The sequence below is a fragment of the Cydia strobilella genome, chromosome 8, assembly GCF_947568885.1.
Source record: "Cydia strobilella chromosome 8, ilCydStro3.1, whole genome shotgun sequence".
Taxonomy (NCBI): domain Eukaryota; kingdom Metazoa; phylum Arthropoda; class Insecta; order Lepidoptera; family Tortricidae; genus Cydia; species Cydia strobilella.
In genome coordinates, this window is record NC_086048.1 from 11,607,431 (window position 1) to 11,614,889 (window position 7,459).

Sequence of the window (7,459 nt, forward strand, 5' to 3'; positions counted from 1 at the left end):
CTAATAACATAATATATACTAAATACTACCTTTGTTAATACTACTAAGATTGTTACAAAGAATCTCGATGCTATTTAGGTGAAATTATGTTTACTTATATAAAATATAATCTATATATATAAACGTAAAAGTCCTGACTGTCTGACTAACTGACTCACTTAAATCAACGCCCAGCCTAAACCGTTGGACCTAGAGAGCTTAATTTTTCAGTGTGTAGATTTTATAACGTTAGTATCCACTAAGAAGGGGTTCTTCAAAATTCATCCCCCAAGGGGGTGAAATGGGGATCCAAAGTTTGTATGCGGTTCAAGTTTTATTTTAAGCTATGAATTCGAACCTTGGGTAACATATATATTATTAAAAAAACAGAAAACTGCTTTCAGCGTTTTTGAAAATTCATCCCCTAAGGTGGTGAAAAAGGGGTTGAAAGTTTGTATGGAGATCAAAAATTTTATAAAATGCGGGACTTAAAATTTTTATATAGGCATATTATTAGAATACAGGAAAAGTAATTTCAGCGTTTTTAAAAATTCATCCCCTAAAAGGGTTAAAAGGGGTTCTAAATTTGAAACCATTACAAAATATCAATGCTTAGAAACTTCTTGAAAGGCATAATAGCCGCTTACAAAAAAATATTTTAACGTTTTTGAAAATTTAACCCCTACGGGACAGTGGATGGAAATTTTAAACAGGGGATGAAAGTTTGTCTTGGGGTTCAAATTTTATTATAAGCTAGGAACTTGAAACTTTTCACAAAGGTATTATATAAAAAAAACAAGAAAACTAATTTCAGCGTTATTAAAAATTCATCCCCCAAAGTGGTGAAAAGGGGGTTGAAAGTTTGTATGGAGATCAAACATTTTATTGAGTACGGTACTTGAATATTTGTATAAAGGTATATTATTAGCATAGAAGAAAAGTAATTTTAGCGATTTTAAAAATTAACCCCTTAAAGGGGTTGAAAGTTTGTATAGGTTTCAAATTTTATTTTAAGCTAGAAATTAGAAACTTCGTAAAAAGGTATATCATTAAAGAGTAGAAAAGTGATTTTAGCGGATTTGAAAATTCATACTCCAAGGTGGTGAAAAGGGGGTTGAAAGTTTGTATGGAGATCAAACATTTCTTTGAGTGCGGGACTTGAATCTTTGTTTAAAGGCATATTATTAGCATACAAGAAAAGTAATTTTAGCGTTTTTATAAATTCATCCCGTAAAGTGGTTAAAAAGGGGTTGAAAATTTGTAGGGGTCTTAATTTTATTTTAAGCTAGGTACTTGAAACTATGTAGAAAGATATTGAATTAAAAGGGATGAAAATTTATTTCAGCATTTTTGAAAATTCATCCCCCAAGGTGGTAAAAAAGAGGTTGAAAGTTTGTATGGAGATCAAACCTTTTTTTGCGTACAGGACTTCAGTCTTTGTAATTCAGTTCAGTTCTTAATAATTCAACCCCTAAGGGGGTTGAAAGAGGATGTAGTTATATGTAGTACAAGTTGTCATTTAAGCTAGGAACATGAAACTTGGTAAAAGGGCATTATATTATAATAGACGAAAACTGATTGCACGTTGTTTGTAAAGTTTGTATTAATAAAGTTTGCATCGGGAGCGAACATTTTATTTTAATAGTGGACTTGAAAATCTAAGTGTTGAGAAGGATTATATTATCATAGAATGACTTATACTAGAGCGGTACTGTCATAGTAAATTTTGTAACCACAGTAAATTCACTGCCATCTGTCGACACACTTTAAAACTAAAAATGAAGATTTATAAAAATACAATAAAATGTATTTAATTATGGATAAATGATTTGTTTTATTTGCATTAATTATTTTTATGATTTTGACCCATGTTCTTTCACTGATATGCGTTAAAATTGTTAAATAACAAACGAAGCCTCGAAGGAAATACCTTTAAAATATGCTTAAAAAACTTTTTAATAGACAAAGTCTTCTATAACCTAAAAGAATTTTATAACTCTGTAAACCTAAATGTATATTAAAATTTAGTTTAAGATTACTTAGTTTAAGATAAAATAAATTGTATGCCCGAAAAGGGTAAAACTGTTGATACCCATAAAAAAATGTACCTAGCTATACTTCTTGTACCTACACAGTTTGAACAATAAATGTTTCTGATTTCTGAAACCGTCAACGCCATCTATACGACAGTAGGCCAAAGCTAGTAGCGCCCTATGATCGAGAATCAAATTTTCTTGATTTTCGAGGCACGTTTTTTCGATCTATTACGAAGTTATATCTATCTTTGATATTATCGAGAACAATTATTTTTTCAGTTAGGGACTTGAAACTTCGTACTTTGTGAAAGACAAATTTCATGCGTTGTATAATTATTAACAAATGATTAACCGTCCCTATTGATATCTTTTGCTCCATAATGTTACAAATCCACGCGTACGAAGTCGCGGGAAACTATTTAAAATAAAATAATTAAATATAAAAATAAGTATATATATTAATAATAAAAATAAGTGTTCAAGTATTTAAAATAATAAAAATAAAAATAATAAAACAATAATATTAAAATAAAAGTTATGCTAAGTTAGAATTAAATAATTAATTACTTAGCACTCCTAACTAACTTTAAATCTCTTCGACTGAAGGACTTGTATCCATGGTCATGAAATAAATAAATTATTTTAAATCTCTTTCTTCAAAAAAAAGTCACTTTTGACACTGACAGATCCGATCCATATCGTATCGAGATCTAATTTTTCAGGTTTATTAAAATTAGGATCAGGCCGTACAATACTCGTACTAGTATATGCTGAACCTCTAGAATCTCTTACACTCTTATATACTACTTACTATCGATTGGACATGGTTCCATGGTGGGTTAGTCAGGGCTCGAGTTTGACGAGTCCATATTGTATATTTTTAGGTTTAAATATCAGACTTAACACTCACTCATCTTTTATTTCATGAATAAATCGCGGTAGACCGAAGACAATGTCGAATTCCTCGTTTCCAAGGTACTTAATATTATATAAATTATGTTTCTCAAATACACCGTTATTTAATCAAATCATTCCTTACTTTGTTGGGACACGCTATATTATAAAGTAGTGCCAGCGGTACGCCAAAAACCGCTACAAATTGTGTTAAGCTTGAAAATCGGTACAATTGATCACGGAAAAAAGGAGAGGAGTAATGGCGTCATCTATTTTTGAATGAAAAAAATTGATCAGAACCTATCGTGTGTGGTATTAAATGAAAGGGTTTTTTTTTTAGTATTTGTTTTTATTAGAATAAAAACAATTTTTAATTTTTTTTTGTAAAATATACCTCAAATTATACCTAATATCCTCATATCTAACCCTAAGAAAGGAATTTTGAAAATATTTACATTTAGTATATATCATTTTTTATTTTTACATTGTTATAAAGTGTGATCTATCAATTAAATATTAAAAAAGAAAGCAAAAAATTAATATATAACGGTTTTTTCAGAAAGTCGCTTATATCTAGGAATCTATGTCGTAGTAAAAATTGTCTATTACGTAAGAATTACCTAACTGAAAAAACCTTTAACGCCCCCCATTATGTAAAATGATTAATTGATGATCCTACGCTACAAAATTACAAAAAATATTATGGCGTCTCATTTTCTGCATGAAAACACGAGAAAATGAATTCCCATCCAGAATTAGAAAGAGTAAAATGACAGCAGTGTAAGTACGTTTTGATTCAGGCAAAATACGTTTGAAAAGACATAGAACATTATTGTGTGATGGTACGTAACCCTTGGGGCTCGAGTCCGACTCGCACTTGGACAATAAAATTATTGTAAATAGAATTAGGTGCTTATATTTTTTAACGGGTCGGATTTATCGAACTATTTATAATAAGTTTCTTGGATATATAATATTCACTGGTTGATTAATATGTACTCTGTAGGTAGGTACCTAGTAGGTATATTATTTTGTTGGAAACCTATTTAAAATATACATTTAATATTATGTATCAATATTGCCCTTTTTAAAATGTAGGATGGATATGTATTAAAACCCGATAGTTATGCACCTTTGTGACAGACGCGGACGACAATGCATAATGCATGTGACGCTTCAAAGAGATTCCTTGCTTCAGCGAAGCTCTGTAATTAGTATTCCGAATGCATCAAATAACGGGAAATGCAAGATTAACTGTGCCCATTTTGCATTTCGTTTACCAACTATGTAACTAGTAACTAGTGAGGTTGATTAGTGTAAGATTGTTGCATGAAAATAAAGGGAGAACTATAAAGCTCAACGCTACTTTCGACCATCTAATTATAATAGGCACCAAGCATTATAATAGGCCAAATCTATCACTAGAAGTATCACTATTGTACACTACGTTAACTTGAGACCACCAATTGTGGTTCTGTTCTGTCGTAGGGAGGAATAACATGATATAATATTATAAATGCGATAGTGTGTCTGTCTGTCTGTCTGTGTGTTAGCTCTGCTAGCAGATATCCATCCATACTATCCATACTAATTTTATAAATGCGAAAGTGTGTCAGTCTGTCTGTCTGTCTGTCTATATCTGTCTGTTTGTTACCTCTTCACGCTTAAACCGCTGAACCGATTTAGTTAAAATTTGGGAAAGGTGTAGTTTGAGTCCTGGGGAAGGACATAGGATACTTTTTATCCCAGAACTCACCCGGTAAGACGAAAGTGGAGGACCCACGCGAAATCGCCTTTTCATACAAACGTAGTCCTCATTTTACTCTCTGGATATTAACATTATTGAAAATATTTTGACACAATTTGTTTTATATCAACCACAGCTGCGCCTGCCAGACAGATATGCCCCTACGTTTGATTTTTTTCGAATTATTAATTATTATAAGAGTTAGGAGTAGGAGCATTTAAAAATTTGTATGAAATTTGTTTTTCGCACCAATAATAAAAAAATCTAAAAAAGTCAAACGTAGGGGCATAGCTACGTATGGTTGATATACATCAAATTATGTTAAAATATTTTTCATAATGTCAATATCCAGAGAGCAAAATGAGGACTACGTTTCTATGGATAATCGGCCGTCCCCTTTTCTCTTAAGGGGGTGAAAAGGGATGTGGAAATTTGTATGGGCAATCAATAACCGCTGAACCGATTTAAATGACATTTGGTATGGTGATAGTCTGAGTTGTGGGGAAGGATACAGAATAGTTATTATCCCCGAAATCATCCCTTAAGGGTGTAAGTGGAAGTTGAACTTGTTCAACTTCAACTTCTCCAAATTCTTCAACTTCTTTTATTTTTCCATCTTATCTAACTTCTTTAACTTCTTCAACTTCTTCAACTTCTCCTACTTCTTTATCTTCCTAAACTTCTTCAACTGCTTCAGCCACGTCAACTTATCCTTCGTCAAATTCTCCAACTTCTCCAACGTTTTTAACTTCTTCAAATTCGTTAACTTCTTCAACTTCGTTAACTCCTCCAACTTCTGTAAGTTCTCCACCTTTTACAACTTCTTAAAATTCATGAAATAAAATTAAATAATCTTAATATTGTCTTCGGTTACCGCGATAGTTACTCATGAAATAAAACTATGAAAACGGATTATATCGCGTATATTGAATTTATAATACATCCCGACGTTTCGAACTCTTTACAGCGTTCGTGGTCAACGGGTGACTGAGGAAAAATTACAAAATGCAAAAATACCCACATACTAAAATAATGAACAATCATAGACTACAAACTTTAAGGCTGGTTGTACATGCAAAATCGGTTCATAAGGCTAGTTATACACTATAATTGTTTTTCAAGTAAAGATATATATTTACGCGATAAAAATAAACTATGCCGGCTCCAACCCTACACCACATAGCTGATGTCAAGCACCGTCGACCTAGGTCTGCTGTCTGTGAGCATGTCATGGATAAAGCCAATCACTCAATCAAGTTTGATAAGCCTCTGGTTCTTGCCAAGGAGAAGCGTTACATACCCAGAATGCTGCGCGAGGCCATTGAGATTAAGAAATATCCAAACTTAAATAGGGAAGATGGCTTTTCTCTACCACCAGCTTGGGATCCTGTAGTCCACCTGATAAAGGAGCAAGCGAGACATAGACTGTGAGACCGTAGTGTTGGATGATGCTGGACATTCTGATGTTTTGAAAAGATGTGTCCCGCCGAGTTTGTTGCCGGTCCCATATTGGGATACCCTCCTACAATTTTAGGAGGGAATTAAATCTTCTCGGGTCCGTGGTGTAGGGTTGGAGCCGGCATAGTTTATTTTTATCGCGTAAATATATATCTTTACTTGAAAAACAATTATAGTGTATAACTAGCCTTATGAACCGATTTTGCATGTACAACCAGCCTTAAAGTTTGTAGTCTATGATTGTTCATTATTTTAGTATGTGGGTATTTTTGCATTTTGTAATTTTTCCTCAGTCACCCGTTGACCACGAACGCTGTAAAGAGTTCGAAACGTCGGGATGTATTATAAATTCAATATACGCGATATAATCCGTTTTCATAGTTTTAAAAAATCTTGTTAAAATTCTCCAATTTAAAACTTCTTCAACTTCAACTACTCCAACTTTTTTAAATTTTCCCACTTTAAATTCTCCAAGTTCTTTATCTTCCTTAACTTCTTCAAGTTCTCCAACTTCTTCAACTTTCCCATTCTTGTCGTCTTATTCAACTTCAATCAACTTTTCCAACATCACCAACTTCTTCAATTTCTCCTACTTCTACAACTTCAACTTAAATTGCTTCAACTTCAACTTTTTCAAGTTCTCTAACTTCTTCAACTTCAACTTCTTCAATTGATTCAAACTTCGCCAACTTCAACTTCTTCAACTTCAATTTCTCCTTCACCTACAAATTCACCTTCTCAACGATATCGTATCCGGAGAACCTCAATCTTGATATAAGATAAGATAAGATAATATTTATTAAAGTCTGCACATCGCTTGTCAGATAAGATCTGGGGGTTATGGGGTGTGAGTAAATGTTTTTTTACTACTGTGTTCATGACGAATAGCTGTCGAACGCTGAGAATATTACTATACCTATATAATATGCTTTTGTATGTTTTGAACATTATTTTTATTTTAATGAAAAGAAATGAATGTGATATATTTTTAGAATCGGCTCAAGAAGCCCTTTCATTTAATACTACACACAATAGGTTTCTAAACAAAACATTTTTTTACTCGTACAAAAAAAGATGTCATAACTCCTCTCCTTTTTTTATTTATTTTTGGTGCACGGGGCAAATTGATTCAAATGGCCTAAATATCAACCGTACCGATTTTAATGCTTTTAACACCATTTGCAGCGTTTTTTGGCGAACCGCTCGCACTAACAATGTTTTATAACAATGTTCTACGGTAAACCGAACAAATTTCTATAAGTATTTCTAAATGGAGGCATTTCACGTGAAGCGGACATCAGAAAAAAAGTGACATCTTGAATATGTAGGTACAATTATTTGTACA